The sequence below is a fragment of the Lactuca virosa genome, chromosome 8 (assembly GCF_052849685.1).
Source record: "Lactuca virosa cultivar CGN04683 chromosome 8, Lactuca_virosa_CGN04683_v6, whole genome shotgun sequence".
NCBI lineage: Eukaryota > Viridiplantae > Streptophyta > Magnoliopsida > Asterales > Asteraceae > Lactuca > Lactuca virosa.
Genome location: NC_136433.1, coordinates 301,158,144 through 301,183,393, shown reverse-complemented (window position 1 = coordinate 301,183,393; position 25,250 = coordinate 301,158,144). Strand labels below are relative to the sequence as shown.

Here is a 25,250-nt window from a genome sequence, read left to right as displayed (position 1 = left end):
CTTTACTGAAAAATCATATCCATCGTACTTGTCTCAAGATGGATCTATAGATTAATTGAGTATCGATCTAAAAAACAGAAAGAACACTGAAACCTTTATCTGTTCTCTCATGTTAGATTTTCAATTTTCATTATAAATTAGTGTCATTAATATATATATATATATATATATATATATATATATATATATATATATATATATATTAAGGAAATGAATCTTAGGAACAGTAAAGTTCCTAAGATGTTGGCAAAAATGGCCCTGTTTATGGGTTTCGTTGCAATTTCGACTTTCTGGGCATTTTATGGACTTATGATTTATGAACATTCTTTAGACACGCGTTTATCATCTTCTCAGTTTTCTCCCACCGCCTTATCTTCCTTCTCTAATAATATCTCTTTCTTTCTCTTGCTTTCTGGATGGTTCCATGTATCTCTTTCTCCTTCTCGGTTTTCTCCCACCGCCTTATCTTCCCCCACCGCTCCACCACATATCTCTCCTCTATCTATCTACTTCTATCTACTTGGATGAAAATATCCGGTAATCGGCTTTCGATACCCACTCAATCGGTCCTACAAGAAGCAGCTTCCTGATGAGTTGAGGAAGAGCAGTGTGGTCGGATATGGGTTTCTATTTGTGCGGGGGTAATCGGATTATTGAACGAATTTCACGTTTATCAAAGGTAATTGATGATTTCACCTAATTTCTACCCTACCATTCCGATTCATCCTTTCTCATCCCTCAATCTTGGATTGTGAACCACAGCTGATCCTCTTACCCGATCGCTGACTTGCTGACATCCGGAGACACTTTGTTGTGCATCTTCTATTCCACACTTTCGTTGTTGTCTCCTTCAGGTTTGTGCTCAAACTTGGTTGTGCGGTTTCTATTCCAGGTTTTCTGTGTATTTTTTTCATTCTTATTATGGTGTAATTGTATTTTGCTTTCTTAATGATTTACTTTTTTTTTTGTTTGTTTGGAACCTATTCAATTTCTGCTACTGATGCTGAAATTTTTGTTTCTTAATCAGAAGAAGAGGATACCACGATAATAGAGACGACGTTGTGGTATGAACCGCTCCCGCTATTCATTTGAAACATCCGCTGCACCGCAAAACGTATGAATATCGGGTGGAGACCGGAGTGATTTGCCGGTGATGGAGATGGAGATGGACCACATCGATGTTCCGGTTTAGGTAGAGGACGGTGGTGGTCGGATTTTACTCCAGTGAAGCAGGAACCACCGATTTTTAATGGAATGATCTTGAAGGTAAACATGAAACCCTAGAATTGATAGTTTCTATTGAGATCCAAAAATCTGTGATATTCTTCATATATGACGAAATTGTTTTCCATTAGAGGAGATCGACAGGGAATAGACCTCTGATTCCAGTGTGAAGAAGAAAAGGGGAAACGATCGGACCACTCGACTCATTTATTGACGCGCTTTGAAGACATAAACGAAACATCGACAAAACTGGTAACGCTAATCACAACTGCGAATGTTTCATTTTTTCAACGGATTTATTTGTTCTCCTTAATTATCACTCCTGTTCTCAATCGATTACCTCTTACACTGTTTTTCTTGATATCTGTTTTCGTTTTCGGATTAACTGATTCAACTATCGATGGTTTTTTTTGTTATTATGAGATACATGTATGTACTGTTCCGTTTGCAGAATAACATTACGTTAACAGCAACCCATCACTAGATATATTGTTCATGGAATTTTAATTTCACATGCCCTGACATAACCTTTGATGCAGGTTTGAGAATCAAACGTCCGCTATGATGTGTCTCAAAATGAATCGAATGATAAAGAAGCGATAACCAAGGTGGATGTATTGCTGGTCAGGGCGGAACAGAAATACAAAAGGGGGTCCGAATACAAGAAATTGATGAAGGCACTTTAGTTCATCTTTTATTAGTTTAAACTTATAATCTTGCATTATTAACTTTGTCTTTATTGATTATAGAAGTAGGAAAATGTAGCATTTCTAAAAGAGATCAAAGATGATTGGGAATGAAGGTACAAACTTGCAATGCATAACAACATAAGATATATATTTAAAACTACTTATTTAATGTTTTGGCATTACTAATTTTTTTATGCTATTTTTGACAGCATGTATCTGCTGTTGTTTTATCCTATTTTGACAGCACAAATATTGCTGTTTTTTTTCAGATCAGTATTGTAACCCGAAGGTATCAGATTTCGTGGCTTTTGGAATTCATCTCCTTGAAAAATTGGTTAGTTTTTTTCTTAATTAAATTGAACATTTACATTTTATTTATTGTTTTTACTTATATCTCAAAGTGAAATGCATATTTATATAATAAATTATTATTTTTTCCTTTATATAAACAACTAAGTTTATTATTTTGGCACATTGAACTAAAACACAACAATTTTCGTAATTTTGGTTAACTAAACTTAAAATTACTTTGATTTTTGATTGATCTTTAGTTGTCACAATCAAATACAAACCTGTTAAATTCTTGACATTCCAGTTCACAAAACACAACACACAAGAAATTGTTAATGTTCACAACAGAATGTAAAAACTAATAACCTATTTACAAATATTAAAAATGTCGTTTAAATTTTTTGAAAATACTATTTAAATATGTTGAAAAAGTTGTCATGGCGTTTAGACTTATATATTTTTTTGAATGCCGGAAATTCTTTGTGTATGTCTCAAAACAGGACTGTTTTTTAAAATGAAACAACTTAATATTTGTGATAGGCGCACAGCACTATCTCTAGCATAAATGGGTTTGAGGATGATTCTTGGTAAATTTGTTACTTCTAAATAAATGGGTTTCAGGATGATTCTTAATATAAATATTATGCTTCTAACTTCACTTGCAGGTGATGTTATAGGCATACAGCACTATCTCTAGCATCAAAACATGATAATGTTTGCCATCCTAAAGTAAATGCTTTTTGAATTTTTATGGGCTTCGTTAGCATCATTTTTTTAAACAGATTATGAAATTAATTAACAATTGAGCTTATTTTAATCTATACTATGTTATATCAGAAATGGTAGTCCAAACCATCATTGAAAGAACTAAAGAAATTTCCTTTTCACAGGTCTGGTGACAGGTTAACAGAAACTAATATTCGTTTTCAGAAACTAGACATGGAGAAAAGCAAAAGGGCATTTTCGGAAAACCAAGTTTGGGTTCAATTTGGAAAATATTTGTGCCAAAAGCTGCTAAAGTCAAAATGACTTAAGGTATTAGATTATATATGATGAGGGTGTTTTCGTCTTATAGTCTAAATTAGGTTAGTTTATTATTTTTTGATATCAAATTTAACACTCTTTATTTTACTTTTCAAGCTATTGATAGAGGACAAAATCTTCCAATTTCAAACGACAATGCTGAAAACTGTGTCATTCGGTACGTGCATTTTCCTATTTGGGTAATCAACTCCGCATATCAATAATGTATTTTACTAAAAAAAATTATATTTTTTTTCCAGTAACTAAAATTTAAGAAAACAGGAACTATTAAGATTTCAAGTATGGGTAATGATTTATGTATACATAAGGTTTGTTTCTTCTGTAGAATAAACTGTTTGAATAAGAAAATTTTTAATTTCAAATATTCATTAACTGAGAGGGGAAAAAAAGAAAATAGGTAAAGGGTTACTGTATTAACCTATTAAATCATATTTGTTTGGCTGAAACCATAAAATGAATTTGTCCAGATTAATCGACAAGGAAATAGCCATGTTTAAATTTTAGTTGTTTATATGAGTATTTTGTTTCCTTCCTTTTCAGGTTGAGCTAAAAAAGGACACAATATCCGCATTTTCCCCGCATCAATACCACATCCGGTAGGTTTTTCAAAAATTTCCCTCTATTTTACTTTCTAAATGTTATGTTGTAGTAGAAAAATAGTTTGATGGATCAATAGCCTGCATATACACAATCAGAGGGTCTAACTGAAGGTGTATTAGATGTTTATGTTCATTTATGGGTGTTTCAGACAAATATACCCCTGCTTCTTGGTTGTTGGTGTAATCGTATTTATTGCAATTTCAGTTGATGTTACCCTTGGGATTTTATTTTGGGTCAACCTATTGTCGTACTTTATTATAGAAATTTTTTGAAATAAAACAAAAAATAATAAGTCGTTCACCCAAGTACCCAACCACCCGATGTCCTGATGTATACTTTATAATTAAAGAATCGTCCATCAGACAGTATTGTCTTAGGTCCACTGTGAAGTGAACATAAAGCAGTCATAATTGGTTGAACATTATTGTCTTAGCTGGAGGAGTTGTAATCAGGATTAGCAAAAGATTAGAAAGGGAATTACATCATCTTCTGCCTTCCTCTATATTTAATGCAATTTGTGTTATTGTGTCCCAATATGGTGATTTGTAACCCAAAGTTACTTTTTGAGAAGCTATTCTATTATGCTCTCTCTTCGTACATTTTTTAGAAAATTGTATATGATTATTTGTCGTTTTGCCTAAAATACCCTTGTGTTGCAGGCAAAAAAGATGACCCATACATTTAGGAAAAGAATTGCTCAACCAGAAACAATGGCTCCTGCTGACATGCTTATGTTCCAGCTTGAGGTATTATATTATGTAAAATAACCTTAAGGTGTGGATTTGAAGATTGACTGGTAAATATAACCACATTTCTCACCACAGAAGAAATGTTGTATTTTGTTTGGTGAATGTATAGACCCTTGACTTTTCTTATGTGGCCAAAACAAGCTTCAAGTCTTGAACTATATGTACATAGTTAGAACAATAATAATGCTTTGTAAATTGGATAATACTTGCAACAATACAAATTAACATTTCACCGAAGGCTTCTAACCCCCGCAAAGCGGGGGCACTTATCTAGTTCTTGTATTATTTCTTTCCTATATTTTAAAGTCAAAGCAAAAAAGTCTCCAACAATGGGCTGTAGTGGGAGCAAATCACTAATATATATATATATATATATATATATATATATATATATATATATATATATATATATATATATATATCAAGTAGGAATTCAAAAAATGATAGTAACCGTTATCACAACTTTTGGCCTTAAGATTGAAAAAATAAATGGTCAGGATTTAAAACATCATAAATGATCCCTGTGGTTTCCCCATATCTGAAGTTTAGTCCATGTGGTTTAAAAACATCATAAATGGTCCTTGTGCTTTCAAAATTTTTGACGATCGGTCCTATTGCTAACTCCGGTAAGTTTTGTCCGTTAACTGAAGGATGTTTTCGTCATTTTACTACCATAGGGACCACTTATGATGTTTTTCTTATTTTATAAAAAAATAGTAATAATAAAGTAATATGCAAAGGGTCTCTCTCTCTCTCTCTCTCTCAAGAACACATACCAACATCATCTTCTTCAATCTCATACCTCAATCTCTCTTCTCCTTCACCTCTTTGTTCGACTTTTGTATTTATCTCACAAATGTACTACAACTGATACAAACACTTTAAGTCAAAGCAACCATTTTGCCATCAACAATCGAGTAAGCACTTCTAGAGCCACGCACAATTCCCTACTTTGAATAATAATCACACAATTGTTCTTCGTCACCGACTCCGACCAATTTTGAATCCATCACCTCTATGGTTATGCTATCATCAAGCCATTTTTCGATAGTTATTCAAGGTGAAGTAAATCCCCTATATCTGATAGCTGTAACAGGCCTTCTTCTTACAGAGAAATGCCCCTATTGCGAATCTCTCTCATAAGAAAGAAGAGAGCTAGCATAAGCAGAGCTACCAGCTATACTACCAGAAGAGCAGCTACTATCAGTCCTAAAGAGCCAGTATCCGTCCTTCACTCTTAACTTAAGGAAAGGATAGACCTTAGCGCTTCCTCTTGGAGGGAAAGAGCGGAAAAGCTGGTTTGACGTCAACAGTTCTTCCTTGTTCCGACAAAGAGTGTGTTTCCTTATTCTTTTTTAGCTTTGAGCTTGGTTCAGATTGGACACGTCCTCACTCGTTCTTTTTTTTTCAAGATCTTTGAGCCTCATAAGGATTCTTCTAACTGGTCTGTCCCAGTGCTAATAGACCCACTCCAATCTCGGGAACCTTTCCTGAGCTACTAAAATCACCTCCAATCTCCGATCTTTGTTGCTACCTCCAATCTCCAATCTCCGTTGCTGCCTCCAACATTCGAGTTCTTATTTTCTTCTAAAGTTCTTACTTTTTAGTTCCTGAAAATCTGATTCAGGTACTCGAACCAATTAAACCCCCAATTTTATTTGTTGAAAAACAAATCGGAAATCAGCTGAGTTATTTCCAGATTTCCCCAAACACTAACAAGCATTACGTGTGTGTGTTCATCTTCACCTGATTGTTCATCTTCATCTGGTGTATAACTTTGGGGTTTATTTTTGAATGTAGAGAACTTCATGACTGGGTACAAAATCGTATTTGATAGATAAGAACTTATTCTTGGGTGGAGAAAGTCTGATTCTAAGTTCCGATTTTTAGAAGTTAAAACAAGAATTGAAATCAATTTTTTATACTGGTTGTTCTTTCTTGTTCATGAAGGTTACGATATTGAGAATTCAAGTGATTCAAGTTCAAAACCATTGAACCCTAACAATGTTCCGCCGGCGGTGGCGACAGGGCTGGAAGGTCGCCGTGAGCGGAGCATAAGCACAGGTCGGAGCTCTGGTGGTTACTGTAAGCGATTTTGTTATTCGATCCAAACGTGGATTTGCCTTTGCCTGTTGGTTCTATTGGATCTTTTGTTGTAGATTCGTTTACTTTTTGTATTGAGAAACGCCAATAGAAAATCTTATAGTATCTTTGATGAATTTTTGAATAGAAATATTTGTATATATGTTACAGATGAACGTTTTCATAAATATAGTCCAGTTGTTCCAATTACGGTTCTTCAGTTGAAGCTTTCACTTAATTTTGTGATTCTATCTACACATTTGAACTGGTTCGAGCCTTCATTTGTTAATGGCGTCAAGATCTCACAGTGGGAATCTAGGGTTTCAGGAAACATTAAGTTTGGGGTATTAGATGTGGTGAATTGGAGGCATAGTCGGAAATTTTCATTTGATACATGAGCAAATTTATTCAAAGAACAAAATTCGGTTGATATTAAAAGAATAATGGGTTCAATCGATGATTACTAAGCAATTAATTACATGCTAGTGTGTATTCATATGTTGAGAGAGACACCCTTTGCATATTATTTTTTTTTCTTTTTTTATAAAATAAGAAAAAACATCATAAACGGTCTCTATGGTAGTGAAATGACGAAAATGCCCTTCAGTTAACGGACAAAACTTAACGGAGTTAGCAATAAGGATCAATAATCAAAAGTTTTAAAAGCACAAGGACCATCTATGATGTTTTTAAACCACGGGAACTAAACTTCAAATCTGGGAAAACCACAGGGACCATTTATGATGTTTTTTCTTTTATTTATCGTCAAAATCTCGCGAGATGATATGACATTGTTATAATTAATTCCGAGATTTTAAAAATAAATAAATAAATAAAATTAAAAAATTAAAAAAAACGAAAAAAAATTAAAATCTTTAAAACCGAGCATATATCAATTTAAAAAAAATTGAATTTTTTTTAATGAAAAATAAAAAAAATTAATAAAAAAAAAACCAAAGTAAATGAAAAAGAAAAGAAAAACTCATTTAAATGACGTTCCATGAACGTTCGTCGCACATGATTATTTTCTCGAGTTCGTATTACGTTTCATTCACGTGCGCCACATGCGAACGCGTCAAGACCAAGCAATGGGTTTGACGTTTGTGCCATTCACGAAATGATTGGTGGAGAATAATCTTCACGGTTCCTACTAATATTTGGGTTCCTACCGGATCCAGATTATATATATATATATATATATATATATATATATATATATATATATATATATATATATATATATATATATATATATATATATATATATATATAGTGGAATGTTCAATAGAAAACCATTATTAACAAGGAACCAATAAATCAATCTAAAACGCCAGAATTTAAAGCGATTAACAACAAAATGAAGAGTTGTAGATTTTTACAATTGACGCAAATGCACGAAATTATAATAAAACTCACTTCTTTTTTTCGTTTAATTTTTTTAGGCCATATCTTTTATCGAAAAAAAAAAACCAAATATACCATCGTTCATGATTTTTTGTCCTCTTTCCAAAGAGATCTATATTGATATATATAAAAAAAGATTTTTTTTTCAAAAAACTCACTTTATTTCTTTGATTTTTGAAAAGTTAAAGTCTAATTTTCATCGAAAAAAAATTAATAAATATATCAAAATTCATATTTTTGGTACTTTATAAACATAGATTCATATTAATGTAAAATAAATAAATAAATAAATAAATAAATAACGAAATTTTTGTATAGGTTCTCATTGTAAATGTTAAAATTGAAATATTATAGTTCAGATTCACATTGTGAATCTGAACATCGAGGTTTTTGTAATCGATGTTGATGTTAATTAATAGAGGACAAAAAATGGAATTTTTTGGTATAATTAGTATTTTGGATAAAAATAAACTTAAATATTGAAAAAAACAACAAAAGAAGTGAGTTTTTTTCGGAAAAAAAAAATTGTTTTTATATATCATAATGTATATCTATGGAAAGATGATGAAAAATCGTGAACAACGGTATATTTGGGTTTTTTTCAATAAAGACGTGTCTTAAAAAAATTTAAATGAAAAAAAAATGTGGGTTTTTTGGTAAAGAGATGGGTTTATGGTATAACCCAGTGTATGTGCGTCCAATGTACAAGTGTACATCTATTTCCTTGGCCGTTAATCGCTATAAATTTTGAAGCTCACGATTGGTTCATTGATTCCTTGTTAGTTATGGTTCTCTATTGAACCTCACCATATATATATATATATATATATATATATATATATATATATATATATATATATATATATATATATATATATATATATATATATATATATATATGGGAAAAATCAATAAAAAATGCATAGGGTTAATCGATGGCATCCAATAAAAGCATAACATGTGTCATTTTAAAGTAAATTACACGAATGCTCCTTATAGTTTGCAATAATTTTGGTGCTAATAATTTATTATTTGTCATTGTCGGTAGGTTAAATGTAAAGTCGTTATCGGTAGGTTAAATGTAATATGTCGAATATGACGTAAAGTAGGTAAGATGTAACATAAAGTGTAATACTCTTGATAGTCTAGGGGTCTAAATTATAAAATAGGTTTGTCGTGTTGCAATCATACGATTGCTCTCAATTATGTAACCGACTCTTTAGAGCCTATAAATAGGGCATTTGCCCGTATGAAATAAACAAGGTGTTTTCAGTGTCAAAGACTTGAGTTGAATCTCAAAGTTCTTCCTCTGTTGAAATAATTCATCTATTTCTGCATAGCAGAACCCTCTGTTGAAATAGTTTATCTATTTTTGAATAGCAGAGCCCTGTTGAAGACACGCGTCCTTCGTTGTAGAAGGATTTGTAATTTATTTTATTTATCATTTGTCGTTGTCAGTAGGTTAAATGTAAAGTATCGATAGATTATTTGTCGTTATCGGTAGATTAAATGTAATATGTCGAGTGTGACGTAAAGTAGGTAAGATGTAACATAAAGTGTAAGACCCTTGATAGTCTAGGGTTCTAAATTGTAAAATAGGTTTGTCGTGTTGCAATCATACGATTGCTCTCAATTATGTAACCGACTCTTTAGAGCCTATTAATAGGGCATTTGCCCCTATGAAATAAACAAGGTGTTTTGAGTGTCAAAGACTTGAGTTGAATCTCAAAGTTCTTCCTCTGTTGAAATAGTTCGTCCATTTCTGAATAGTAGAGCCCTCTGTTGAAATAGTTTATCTATTTCTGAATAGCAGAGCCCTATCCAAACAATCCAAAACCATTCATAAAATTAAACCAATCCATCATCAAGCGATCATCCTGACGCACCATTTTATTTATCGTTGAATATCTCTCGAGATGATATGACGTTTTAGTAATTATGTACTAGATATTGATAATTTTCGGTAAAGGTTAAAATGTTTTGGGGTTTAAATGGAAATGGGAAAAGCAAATTCATTCAATTTTTTTATGATCCTTAATTTGTTATAATTTAAAAATACTTCGATTCAAATATTTTATAATCTTTAATTATATATTTTATGATTTAAAATTAAATGATTCAAAATATATAATGATCTATAATTTTTTTTAATAAAAACTTTATTTAATTGAATATATTATTGATCTAAAATCATATGCTTCAAAAATGATTTGATTCAAAATACTATGATTCAAAATTATTTGATCAAAAAATTATATGATTCAAAAAAAGTATGAACGGAAAATATTATGATCCTTAATATTCTTCTTTTTTAAAATTTTACAATTTTTAAACATTAAAAAGTCAAACCGATATTTAGTTTAAAAAAAACAAGTACAAAAAAAAAACAAACAAAAAAAAGTAAAAAATAAAAAATAAAAACGAAAACAAATAAAAAATAAAAAATAAAAAACGTTAAAACCAAGTATATTTTGGTTAATTTTTTTTCAATATTTTTTAAAATTAAAAAAAAATAAACGAAAATAAATAATAAAAGTCACTTAAATGACGTTCTATGGACGTTCGTCACACGTTATTAAATCATCGAGGCCGTATTAATTACCACAGAGGTGGGTGTAATGCGAATGCATCACACTCAAGTATTAGGTTAGACGTTTGTACCTTTTTTTGAGTCATCATCGGAAACTTTTGTTAAGAAGTTACGAAGTTTTTTAAATGCATATTTGTTTAACGAACCAACAAAATTAATCAAAAGTAAGATGGTTCATAAGATAAAAATTTCCAAAAAAACATCTTCCTTATTCATTTTTCAGTAAATCAATAAAAAACCAATGTTAGTGAATAATAATAAAATTATCGCAAAAATATGTTATCGAGATGTTTTTTCGGAATTTTTTTTTGTAAATCATGTTATTTTTTAGTCATCTAATGATTCAACTTTTTGTTCGTCAAAAAAATATGCAACAAAAAAAAACTTCTTACGTTCCTAAACTCTAACCGTATTTTGTTAATTAGTTTACATGGTACCAGAGTTTTATTCGATTAATCTCTCATGATTGTTGGGGATGACTTGCATGTGAAATTGTAGCGTGATTCTCTAAGTTGTTTTTTTATTTCGTTTGGGCTGTTTTTCGATTTTGTCGTTTTTTGAGGGTTTCGATTGTTAAGCAAGGGGAATTTCAATGCGATTTGTTGTTAAGCAAGGGAACCATGAGAAACAACAAACTAGGCCATTTGGACAATTTCATCCTCCATAAAAAACAGGTATTTTGGAGATTTTTCACCATGTCCCTTATTTCCACCTTTTTGTCTACCATAGTACAGTGTTGTCGATGCACCTTCAGTTGAGGTTGAAACAACAGTTACACCACCGATGTGACAATTTTATGCTAAAAATATATAGGTTTTAAATTTATAAAACATCTATCTAATATGTCTTAACCAACACTCACACAAGTAGTAAACCTAATCAGACATAATATTTCACAACTAGCAAATTTAGGGTTGAGATTGTGATGCACGTACAAAACAATTTCCTCTGTGCAACCTTACAACATCACATTAGTGAAATTCAAACTACGATGTTATTTGAATACATATGAACGTACATTGAGAATCAAGAGGAAATAGCTGCATGCAAGCCCAAAACTTGACCTAATAGCTAAGCCCAAACAATTTTGGACATTGACCCAGGAATTTTGGGCCCAACACCCTAGACCGAAAACCCTTCTTTGGGCCTTAATTTGACCGAAAACCCTTTATGGGGCCAAATTAAGCTCAAAAGCCATACATACTCTCCAAAAATGCAAACCCTTGAAGGAAATAGGGTGTTTTCGACCACCCTAAAACCGAAAACCCCCTTGGGTAGCCACCATGGCCGAAAACCCTATGATTTTCGGTTGGAATAGACAAAAAAATAAAGAAATGGGAAAAGGTGGTGACACCTCACCTTTACCCCCACAAACTTCCATGCAAATACCTAACATATATCCATGCAAAGTGTTATTATCCATCATACTTCTAGGCAATCTTCACATCAAGCATCTAAGAAGTCAATCCTCTTCTTCCCCCCCCCCCCCCTCTCTTATGTTTCAACCAAACATCACCACTCACACACACAAAACACTTCCATTTTCTCACTTTGCTCTCAAGAAACTCCACTCCTTTGTTCTCTCAAAATCTCGAGCTCCATCACCACCAAGAATCGGTTGTAGGCCTCTTGGTAAGTTCCTTGTGAAACTAAAAGTGTTTTTATACATGTTTGTGTTAAGATCATTCCATTTACACACTCATTTTCGTGTGTGATCCTTAGAACATCAACTTTTCGAGAATCACTCCAAGACCAAGCTTGGCTCGAAAACTTCTTCCTTCTTCTTCCTAACATACGAAAAATCCCAAGGTGAGTTAATACCCTACATTTTCATGTTTTCTTCAAGTTTTAGGGGGGGGGGGGGGAATACAAGTTACAGCACCAAAACATAATCTAAACTTAAACATCATCTTTCAACAGAAAAGTTATGGTCTATTGACGGACTGTTTTGACCATCTTAAACTTAATATTTTTCAAAACTGTTCAATATGCAAATAGTTCAGGTTTATACCTTTCTAAAGACTACTTGCACGCGTTCATACGATTTTTCTACAGTTTTTTGCCGATTTTTACAAAACTGCCTATCATTTCAAAATGATTTCGAACCAGTCTATGAAGATGAACATCTTCACACTGGTATAAGACCACAAAGAAATTATAATAAAAATTATGAAAAAAGTAGAATCATTTTCTAAACTCTTAAAGTTTACGGATCCAAATTTCGACTTACGATGATTTTCCTATAATATTTCTAAAAACATGGACAGAAAAGTCAAAAACTAGAAATTGTATTTATCATACTAAAAGTTCTTATACTTGTGTTAGATGTAAGTTTATATGATATATTCTTTTAAAACATCTATACATGTTAACTTATATGTATTTATAAATATGATTATATAAATTGTCTTGACAAATAAACATAACAAACTATAATCGGTATAGTTTGGAGGTCACAAACCACACTTTTAAAAGGTACACATAATTATTTAAAGACATAATTATCATATTTTGCAAGTAAAAGGGAGTCATAGTTCACGTAAATCTGTTAATGCTCTTGTGAGACTTTCCTTCACCGTACCTACCTAGCGTACACCGTAAGTCCTGTAGTTATAACCAGAGTCTTCTGGAGGGAGAGCGAGGTAATTGTATATAGATATATACGGGGTTGACACCCCCACACCTGAGATGTTCGCTACAGCTAGACAGGGTCAGTCTAGGGTGAAAAATATCTTACCGAAACCGACGCCTGAAGAACGTCATGACAGGCATATCAGTCACATCAAGCATGGTTATAGCGACTCACATAGAGATTAACAATACGATTTTGGTTTACAGGAAGCTTATACTTCATCGGTTTTATTAAACTATAGAACTGCAAATCATTTTTCAAGTATTCAGTCTCTTACACTTCCGGTCTTGGGGTTTAAGACTACAGTTTTTCTTACATCAGAAAATATTGGATTTTTTGGGAGCCTTTGCTTTACTTTTACAAACAAAAGATAACAAAGGACATGCATGCATATATTCACAGTTTTGGAACGAAACTTTCAAATCATTTTCATAGAAAATATCGGATTTCCTGAAAGTACTACGAGAACTATTCTAAACAAGTGCAAAACAATTTTTATACAAAAATGCTTATGAACTCACCAATGTTTTAGTTGACGCTTTTCAAAACGACTTGTATTCTTAGGGAACCAGTAACGAGTAATCAGCTCTGCTATGAGATCAACTGGGGCGACTTCATAAAATTTTACTTCTTGTCACTTTTGTGTAACTGATGAACAAGTACAAAAATGTAAACTATGTAAGTGTGTATTTTCAATGTATGTCGCTTGGAATGTTATGTTTCATTCATATTCAATTGTTATGATATTGTACAATGACGTCATCCGCCCCCGGACGTTTCCGCCGTCCTGGTTCGGGGGTGTGACAGAGTGGTATCAGAGCATTGTTTATAGTGAACTAGTATATCAAACCATACAAGATATACAACTATAAATACAATGGGACTAAAACACTCTGGCTAAAAGTATACCTTAAAAGTATAAGTATTTTATAAAAGTATACATACATACTAGGACAATGTCATGATAAGAACAAAACCAGAGTCTTTAAATGTTGGACACTACAGTCAAACCTAGATAGTTATGTAATCATATCTAGGATGAATATAGCCTGATCAACTATATTTATTTGACATATGACCAACATGTTTTTGGGAGTGATAGTGATATTGCAACAAGTCTAAAAATTACCAACTATACATGCAAAGGAATATTAGCATCGAACATAAAGTTTAAAATACTATAGGAGTAACCCACGCACTTAAATCTTCTACATGGTTCTCACACCTCTATTCTCGTGCAGACAACATGGCTGAATTTCATCACGAATACCCCTACTACCCTATTGTAGTAGCCAACGAATGGATCGAGGAGGAGCCATAATAGGTTCAAGGGGAGAACCCAGAAGTGGGTCCTGAAGAATACCAAGAGATGGACTACGAGGGGGAGGCGTCTGATGAGGAATCAGACGAGGATAAAGGCGCCAAAGAGATCCTTAGTGAGACTTACCCTTCGGGAGCAATACCAAACCAGAAAGCAGAGCAGGAGGACCTTACCGACCGTCTACGCTCCTTAGAGGAAGAAGTGGTCACCATAAGACAACAACTCATTGCAGTCGAGGCTAGGGTAGCCCTAGCAGAACAGAGGGCGGAAGAGGCCACTCGTGAAATGAGTGAAATGGCTGAGCACCTTGTGCCCCATTTCGGCATATGAGAGTCACTCCCCTACTCGCACTATGCCCTAGGTTCATTATGTATTTCGTTACAACTAGTAGTAGTAAATCGAGAGAGGTACACCCTCCAAGAACCCATGTAATCTGAATCAACTAATTGTACTAATATCTATATTCTCTTTTGTTAAACTTAACGATCGCCCACTACCTAATACTAATACATAAAAGGAATGTAGATCGAAACATTAAGAATCGTACAACAAAACATGTGACTTATATGCGTGCATACATAAATGTATATGGATGAGATACAACTAGAAATGACCAAGATTACTTATGAGCCCGTTTCTCGCCATGCAACAGAATCATGCCTTCACCTGGAAACAAGTGGCCAACCAGCAAAACACCAATCCTGCAGATAGACACCGCTACTTTTCAAGCCGCAGTGACAGCTGCCGTGACAGCCGTCATAGCACAACTCAGCACTTCCAGCACAAACGAAAATGGGATCGGTGTCGACAATTCCAATAGTAATGATAACCAGGGGCACCAACGAATGGCTGCCTACAAGGATACCCCAAACCACAAACCCAAGAACAAGAAACGAAAGTCCTGGAACGGGAAAGAGGGCAATTCGACTCAAGGACCTACCAAAAGACAACAAGCTGTAGCAGCCCATACCCCCACTGATCCTACTGCCTCAACACCGAGAAAACCATATGCTGGAAGCCTCCCAAAATGCCACAAATGCAACTTCCATCATCAAGGATCCTGTCGAAGCTGCACTGCAAGAAATGCAACGGAAAGGGGCATACCACTCGATGTTGTAGAGTGCCAACCCGACAAACCACCCAAGCCGCTAACGTTAGGAGAAGCTAGGCTTGCTACGAATGTGGAAAGGCGGGACATTTCAAGAGGGAGTGTCCAAAAATTAAGAACAAAAGTGGCAGAGATGTCGGAAGCATGGAACACGAGGAGACAACGAAAGACCCTACTATGATTACCGATACGCTTCTTTCCAACAAACTCGTTACGCATGCGTACTTTTGCAATAAAGGTACAAAAAGGAGACTCATAAGTCACGAAGTATAATTGCATACTAAATCGAAACCCTCAAACACTTGTGAAAATATTCCCGGTAGAGATAATTAGGGGAAAAACTAAGACCACCATCGACACCCACCTAGGATTCCCTCTAAGCTCTAAGAAAACATTCCTTCTAAAACGACCTATAGTGTCGGTAACAATAGGAAACTTCAAAAATGTGGCCATTTTCATGTTTTAGATAAACCCTCGCCAAATCCACATCATACATAACAAGACGCCGTTCGAATTAGCTTACCAAATAAGGAAACCCATGTTATCTCAAACAACAAATCTGGCACAAACCTTCGAACCATCCTATGCATCTAGACTCAGAAGTATCTATGTAAGAGGTACCACACTTTTTTTCCTGACCCACAATAGAAATAAGAAACAATGAGCAAAAGACGTCAAGGGTAACCCAGAGACTTACAACCTTTCTAAAGTAGTTCGGAATCGACTCTACTCTTAAAGTCATTCCCATAGCCAAATCCCCAAGGCCACTTAGCACCAACATAATGTCACACCCCCGAACCAGGTGTTAGATATTAAAATGTTTGACAGATGAATTTTTATTTTGAACTATTAGTTTTAGGGTTTTTCAGATTTTAAACCCTAGGACTATAAATAGTTTAGGTCGTTTTTTATTTTAGTGTGAGCCTCTTTTTCACTTAGAATTTTCGTTTTTCTCATTGACAGAGAAAGTGAGAGTTCATCTTTTTCATGTGAGGTTTCTCTATTGTAATCAGATCTAATGATTATATGAATGTAGAAATATTTCACTGATTTTTCGTTTATTTGAGATTGATTCATCTACTGTTCCTAATTTCCGTATTGTCATCTCATATTGTGTGAATCTGGGTTGCTACAATTGGTATCAGAGCTTGATCTTGAAGAATCATATGTTTTTTCATTTTTTAAAGATCAGAGTTGACATATTTTCGTACTTGAATCTTTCTCACGAATCTGGTGTAAGTTTTCTAGTTATTCTATGATCTATACTCGAAAATTGCTACATCTACATCAGATCTGAAAAACTTGTGAAGAAACATCGTAGATCTGAAGGGTTTTTTGAAGAGTTTTTGAATACTTTCTGTTAGATCAGTATTTTCTCACATCAGATCTACATTCATTCTCTTATAAATCCGTTTTTATTGAAGATACAATGCCAGATCTACATTTTTCTGAAGCTTCATTTACTCTTTGTGAAAACATTTTTCCTGATGCTTGGCTCATTCAAGGATTTCATGAGTTTGAAACATTTACTACTAATGAAATATATCATCTCATGAAGAATGGTCTGATTTCTAAGGAAGTATGTGTACAAGACATGTTCGGAAAGTGGCATTCTATGGAGAGTGATAGGTACATGAACTGGATGTAATCCATTTGATAGTCAAAGATAAAGAAGAACAAGAAATGAAAATGCAACAGAAACAAAAAATTGTTAAAGATGATCAAACTTCAGATGAATATCCCTAAGTAAAAATGGTTGAAAAATCTCCAGAAATAGAGAAGGAGAAAGATGTTGATGATCCATGTTCTCTGAATGTTGTTGAAGATTCATACACCAAAGTTCATGATATTATACCTGAAAAGAAAGAAGATATTGTTAAGGTTCTTCATATTGGTGATGCATCAAAGAGAATACCTCTTGATATTTCATCCAGATCAAGTAATTCTTTTGATGGGATGAAACCTTACATAAAATCAGTGATTTATGAAGACAAGGTTTACCAAAATCGAAAATAAGGTGTATCAAGAAGTTGTGAGAACCGTTTCAGGAAGCTTTATGTGTCTTCATGGACTGGAAATTCCTTCTACAAGGCAAGATACAAGAAGTTCAAAAAGAAAAAAGGAAAACCTAAGCAAATTTGGGCAAATTTGGGTTCCAAAGAAAAAGTCACATGAACCTAAATGTGAATTAAACACAAAAGTCAAAAGAATGAGCTATGAAAAATTGAGTGAAAGAAGACATCTAAAGAACAAAAGTGTTAAACCACATCAGGTTTGGTTGAAGGAATTAATGAAGATTCTTTGCTCACTGAAAAAAAGTTACAAGTCTCCAATGATTCAGATTATGTTCAACGACGAAATTGTTTGGAGTAATCATTTTGGTGAGAAGAAAAGGTTTTCAAAGTCTTTCAGAACTAACTGTCCAACTTTTAAAGAATGTTGGGTTCCTAAGAAGATTTGTTAATTTTTGAAGATGAGAGAGATAAAGCCAATATAACATATTTTTTTCTCTCTCAATAAAGGGTTAAGAGGATTAAATGTTGCTATAAAGTTGGCATAAAAGCTTTAAAGAAGAGAGAAGGTGACAATGACAAATCATGGAGCATATTTTTTGTTTTATACGTAAATCACAAGGAAAATGAAGAGAATTAAATGCAAAGGTTATTATTTCATTCTCTTTTACCTTGAATCGGAAGTCAACATGGCTCAAAAAAAAAGGAATGTTTAGTATATTATATTTATGGGACAAAGCTACATTAAAGCTGCAAATGAAAGAAAATAAATTTATGTGTTGTCACTCAACTATGGAGTGGTTGAATGAAGTAGGAAATGCCGAAATGTTGTACTATGGCTTCAATTCATTCTTATCACCGAGAATTAAAAAAAAAAGGGAGACAATTTGGGTTTAATATTTTATTCAAGAAATATTGTGGTGAATTTAAAGATGCAAGGTACTTGTCTCTCTCTTGAAGCAAAACCAAATGTGGAGGTTTGTCTACTGTACACTAGGCGTATCAAGCAATACATATTAATCTTCAAGGCAGCCCCACCTTACAATCTTACCACGCCGTCAGTAGGTTCCTACACTTTATTTCTCTTTAGTTGCACACAGTCCTATTGGCTATTGTATCTGACTTAGGAGAATTGATAGTGATGTATGAAAGCAAAAAAAAAATATTGCAACGGCTAATGGAGTTTTAACGGTGACACAACGAATCTGCAGAATATTCCGTTAAAGCTTCTTATTCGATGATTTGTACACCGAAGATCCTGCTATTATCCAATGGTTTTTTCGTTTTACATGAAAGATCGAACCATTACTCAGTAGATTTTAGCTTTACCAAGATTTTATATTCTCCTAAAACAAATTTATTTGAAGACATCATGCAAATGTCGAGGGGAGACCGGTGTTTAAATCGTTATATTTTTTTATTTTTTATTACTCATCTGTCTAAACATTTAGGGGAGAATTGTTAGATATTAAGATGTTTGACAGATGAATTTTTATTTTGAACTATTAGTTTTAGGGTTTTTCAGATTTTAAACCCTAGGACTATAAATAGTTTAGGTCGTTTTTTATTTTAGTGTGAGCCTCTTTTTCACTTAGAATTTTCGTTTTTCTCATTGACAGAGAAAGTGAGAGTTCATCTTTTTCATGTGAGGTTTCTCAATTGTAATCAGATCTGATGATCATATAAATGTAGAAATATTTCACTGATTTTTCGTTTATTTGAGATTGATTCATCTACTGTTCTTAATTTCCGCATTGTCATCTCATATTGTGTGAATCTTGGTTTCTACACCAGAACGGCAGAAACGTCCGGGGCGGATGACTTCATTGTATTGTATCATCACAGTTGAATATAACTGAAAAACATAGCAACCATCATCATACATTAAAGATACCAACATACATTGTTTATAGATTGTATTTGTTCACAAGTTTACACAAAAGTGACAATAAATAGGATGTTCCAAAATGTAGTAAACATCCAAAATCCATAGCCCGGAATACCTGCTCACTGAGTCCCTGAGAATACAAGTCGTTTTGAAAAGCGTCAACTAAAAACTTGGTGAGTTCATAAGCATATTTGTATAAAAATCTTTATAACATCTTTGATTGTAATAATTTGTAAAACTCCAGAAAATCTTATATTTCCTGTGAAAAAGATGGTTTGTAGTCTCGTTCTAAAACCGTGAATAATTGCATGCATGTCCTTTGTTTTCTTTTGTTTGTAAGTAAAAAAGTGTGTATTCCCAGAAAATCTCATATTTCATGTTTTATGAAAAGGTGTAGTCTTAAAACCCTAAGACTGGAGTGGTGATAGTAAAGTACTAAAGTGAAGCACATTTTTATATTTTATAAAACCAGTGAAGTGTATAATTTCATTATTCGAAAATACCATTATTAATCCCTATGTGAGTTTTTACAACCATGCTTGTCACACCCCCAAACCAGAACGACGGAAACGTTCAGGGGTGGAGAACGTCATGTACAGTATCACAATAATTGCATCATAGTAATCATAGTAAACACAACCATTACATTGAATAAGTAAAATATTTACATCTATTTGATACATAGTTTGTATACAGCAAAAGTATAACAAAAGTATAAAAGACGAGACACTATAAGCTCCGTCTTCTCAAAAGCCTGTGGGAGTACCTACCTACTGATTTCCTGAGAATACAAGCTGTTTTGAAATAGTATCAGCTTTAAAACTGGTGAGTTCATAAGTATGTTTTTGAAATGAAAACATGTCTGTGAATCTGTAAAATGTTTACATGCTCTCAAGAAAATCCAATATTCTCATTAGTTTTGCAAAGTAGTCTTAAACCCTAAGACAGAAGTGTATGTTCGTTACTGTGTTCTATAATTGTATATGAAAGTGTTAATTTATATGCTTGGATACCACCAGTGGTATTGTATAGTATTGTTTTGCATGAAAACTATGGTATGAAATCCCTGGCTATCACCAAGAATGTATGGTATGTTCTTGTATAAAAACCCTGGAATCCTCCAGTATGTATAGTAGGTCTATTATTTTAAATAAAACTAATTGAAGTTGTTACCATTCATACATTAATCGTATTATTTAGTACTAAATTTATGAGTTGTTATAACCATACTTGACCATTGAATTGCCTGAACGACGTTCTTTAGGCGTCAGAATCGAAATGACTTTGTCACCCAAGCCTGTCGGCCTAACTGTAGCTAACAGTTGCGGCGCGGGATTGTCAGTCCCGTATAGATCTATACACAAACTCACGTTCTCCCTCCAGGAGACTCTGGTTATAATCTAAGGACTTTTGTTGGTACTTAGGTAAGTACGCGGAGATGATCACTCATAAAATGCTATACTAACAATTAAGTGTAGAATTAAATGAATCCTTTGAATTTAAATGACTGTTTGTATGACCCATAAACTATACCCTATATAGTTTATATGTTTGTTCGCATTGAATCTATGTTTCGTGCATTGATAAGGTAATTGTTCCATAAACTATACCTATTATAGTTTATATGTTTGTTAATGTATTTAATTCGTGTATTCTTCTGAAAACTTTGCAATTATGGTTGTATGTTGAAAACTTCCCCTTATACTCAACATTTTACAAAAGGGATAAAATATCTAAGTGTTTTATAAAATGTAATAATCTTTTGATTGTATCAATTTCATAAGTTTTAATCATGTTTAAATCTTTTATATAAAATCACAAAATTTCTTTGTGTGTTGCTTGTATCCCCCCTGAAAACGTTAAAAAACAGTAAAAGTGTAGGGGTATGAACTCACAGTTGGTTGCGTATATGTGCCGGACAACGAGACTGGAATGAGGACCCTCGAGTTGTTGTACGCGAAATTAACGGAATCCTAATAATAATTAAACACATGTTTGCATTTCAATTAGTGCAACCATTAATTAAAGTGTTAGAAAACACTTGCTTTTGGTTTAGGAATGTTACCGAGACTCGATCGAAGTGGAAAAAGTGGGTTTACAGCCAAGATTCACGATTCGGGGCTGTTTGCGGCCGTGAATGGTTTTCGACCGTGAACTGATTTCGGCCGTGAATGGTTTCCGGCCTTTAAACTGATCTCGGCCGTGAACGGTTTCCAGCCTTTGAAGATTTGAAGATGTTCTTAGTGTTCTTGGTGTTCTTGGTGACAACTTCAAGATTTGAAGGTTGGATCTTGAAGGTTTGAGTGTTCTTGGGATGTTCTTGGGAGAGATTTGAGAGGATTTTTGAGTGAAAATGATGAAAAATGAGAAATCTCTCCGGGAAAATATATATAACGGTTGAGTTTACGGTCGAGAACAGGTTTACGGCCGTGAACGGGTTTGCGGCTGTAAACACAATGATGAACGAGACTTGGCAGATTTTTGAAGTAAAACTTGATTTTTCGCGTGATTTTGGTCCCGACACTTATATAAATTTAATTTCTATAATCTAAGTTATTTTCAACCCTTACAAGCTTGAAAAAATAAATAAAATTTCGAAATTTATATTTAGCGGAATTGACTTTTGTTGACCGGAAAGTATCGGGTTGTCACATCATCCCCCGTTAGAGGGAATTTCGTCCCGAAATTCCGAAATGCATACAATTATGGACTAGGGAAAGAGATGCGGATACTTCTGTTGCATCTGATCTTCGCGCTCCCAAGTGAATTCGGGTCCCCACTTGGCATTCCAGCGAACCTTCACTATCGGGATGCGACTTTGTTTCGTTCGCTTGACTTCCCTATCCATGATTTCGACTGGCTCTTCCACGAAGTTAAGACTCTCATTTATCTCAATTTCGTCGAGTGGAATCACGAGAGTCTCTTCGGATAGACACTTTTTAAGATTTGACATATGGAAGACGGGATGAATGTTGCTAAGTTCTTGAGGTAACCGGAGTTTGTAAGCTACCGGACCGATCCTAGCAAGGATCTCGAATGGTCCGATGTATCTTGGATTCAGCTTTCCACGCTTTCTGAAGCGTATCATGCCATTCCAGGGTGAGACCTTCAACAGAACACGGTCACCAACTTGGAATTCCAAAGGTTTTCGTCTTTTATTGGCGTAGCTATTTTGTCTATCTCTCGAGGCTTTTAGTCGTTCTCAGATTTATACGATCTTTTCTGTGGTTTCTCGGATGATTTCTGGGCCAGTGAGAGTGCTATCGGGAACTTGACCTCTAGCTAGCTGCGTGTCACCCACCTCAGCCCAGCACAAAGTGGATCTACACATTTGTGGCCATAGAGGGCTTCGAATGGAGCAGCCTTGATGCTAGTGTGATAGCTGTTGTTGTAGGAAAACTCGATCAGGGGAAAATAGGTGTCCCATGAATTGCCAAAGTCGATAACACACGCTCTTAGGGTGTCTTCCAGGGTTTGAATGGTTCTCTCACTCTGCTCGTCTGTTTGAGGATGATAAGTTGTACTCATGTCCAACTTAGTTCCAAGAGCCTTTTGCAGTGACTGCCAAAACCGCGTGGTGAATCTGCTATCTCTGTCCGAGATAATGGATACAGGAACACCGTGCAGTCGTACTATCTCTCGAATGTAGGTTGTAGTCAGTCTCTCCATTTTGTATGTTTCCTTGATTGGCAGGAAGTGGGCAGATTTGGTTAGTGTATCGACGATTACCCAAATGGTATCATGATCACCCGATGTCTTGGTCAACTTGGTAATGAAATCCATTGTAATCCGCTCCCACTTCCACTCAGGTATTTCTGGCTGTTGAAGCAAAACTGAGGGCTTTTGGTATTCTACCTTGACTTTGGCGCAAGTTAGGCACTTGCCCACGTAGGTAGCAATCTATGATTTCATGTTTGGCCACCAATATAGTTTCTTGAGATCCAGATACATCGTATCTGAACCTGGGTAAACGGAATATCGAGTTTTGTGGGCTTCATTCATGACCGCCTCTCTGTAACCACCAAACCTTGGTGTCCAGATCCGGTCCATGAAATAACGAACCCCGTCACCCCTGATTTCGAAGTTCTTGTCCATTCCTCTCAAGGCTTCATCTACCACATTATCTGGCTTCAAGGCTTCTAGCTGAGCCTCTTTGATCTGTGTGGCCAGATGCGAATGGATTGTCATGGTTAGTGCTTTCACCTTACGACCTGGGTATTACTTCCGGCTAAGGGCGTCATCTACTACGTTGGCTTTAACCGGATGATAGCGAATTTCGCACTCGGAATCATTGAGTAGCTCTACCCATCATCGTTGCCTCATGTTAAGTTCTTTTTGATCGAAAATGTGTTGTAGGCTTTTGTGGTCGGTGAAGATAGTGCATTTGGTATCGTAAAGGTAATGTCTCCAGATTTTCAGTGCAAAGACCATTGCTCCAAACTCAAGATCGTGAGTAGCGTAATTGACTTCGTGTGTCTTTAGCTCTCTCGAGACATAGGCAATAACCTTTCCTCGCTGCATAAGCACACATCCTAGCCCCTGATTGGATGCATCGCAGTAAACTACGAAGTCTTCTGTCCCTTCAAGAAGAGACAAGATATGTGCGATGCGCAGGGCTTGCTTCAGAGTCTGGAACACAGTATCTTGTTGTTTTCCCCAACTAAAGGTTACATCTTTCTGATTCAGGGCGGTAAGAGGCTTAGCAATCCTAGAGAAGTTTTGGATGAATCTGTGATAGTGGCCAGCAAGACACACGAATTGACGGATTTTTGTGAGCGTCTTCGGTGATGACCAATTCTCTATTGCCTTAATTTTGGCAGGGTCCACATGTATGCCTTCTTCGCTAACCACGTGACCCAATAAAGTTACCTTCCTAATCCAAAAATCGCACTTAGAGAATTTCGCGTAAAGTTTTTATGTTCTCAATGTTTCTAGAACTTGTATTAAGTGCTGTCTGTGCTCTTCCTCGCTTCGTGAATAGATAAGTATGTCGTCTATGAATACTATCACGAACTTGTCTAGGAATGGACGGCACACCCTATTCATCAGGTCCATGAATATGGTGGGTGCGTTGGTTAGACCAAAGGGCATCACTACAAACTCGTAGTGACCATACCGAGTTCGGAAAGTAGTTTTCGGAACATCACTCTCCAGTATTCGTAGCTGATGGTACCCCGATCGCAGGTCTATATTTGAAAAATAGCTCGCTCCCCGAAGTTGATCAAAAAGGTCGTCGATTCTGGGAAGAGGGTAGCGGTTCTTGATAGTGAGTTTGTTGAGCTCACGATAATCTATGCACATCCGGAAAGATCCATCCTTCTTCTTCATGAACAAGACCGGTGCTCCCCAGGGTGAGAAGCTTGGTCTAATGAATCCCTTGCTGAGCAGTTCGTTAAGTTGGTTGGATAATTCCTGCATTTCCGCTGGAGCTAGACGGTAATGGGATTTGGCTACGGGGGTAGCTCCGGGAATTAAGTCGATTCGGAACTCGACTTGACGCTCGGGAGGAACTCCAGGAAGATCCTCGGGGAAGATATCGGGAAAGTTACAGACTTCGGGGATGCTCTCGAGGTCTTTGACTTCTTGTTTTTCGTTGATGACATTGGCTAAGAATGC

The 25,250-nt window shown here is 34.9% G+C and overlaps 2 long non-coding RNA genes across 6 annotated transcripts; one reads left to right on the top strand and one right to left on the bottom strand.

Moving 5' to 3' along the window:
* Positions 1-317: 317 nt before the first annotated feature.
* Positions 318-4,800, top strand: LOC145128752 (uncharacterized). 5 transcript variants are annotated; one of them, XR_013717087.1, is made up of 11 exons: positions 318-679; positions 763-854; positions 1,028-1,266; positions 1,361-1,476; positions 1,764-1,901; positions 1,974-2,026; positions 2,183-2,247; positions 3,095-3,239; positions 3,345-3,405; positions 3,789-3,844; positions 4,508-4,800. It is a non-coding gene; the product is annotated as an uncharacterized LOC145128752 (long non-coding RNA). The 5 variants fall into 5 exon arrangements; XR_013717084.1 differs by having other exon boundaries at positions 1,356-1,476; XR_013717085.1 differs by adding an exon at positions 2,870-2,933 and having other exon boundaries at positions 1,356-1,476; positions 1,764-2,026.
* A 12,531-nt stretch (positions 4,801-17,331) lies between these two features.
* On the bottom strand, positions 17,332-18,251 carry LOC145133429 (uncharacterized). Its single transcript, XR_013718582.1, has 2 exons — positions 17,736-18,251; positions 17,332-17,589 (listed from the first exon to the last, which is right to left on the bottom strand). It is a non-coding gene; the product is annotated as an uncharacterized LOC145133429 (long non-coding RNA).
* Between the last annotated feature and the right edge of the window lie 6,999 nt (positions 18,252-25,250).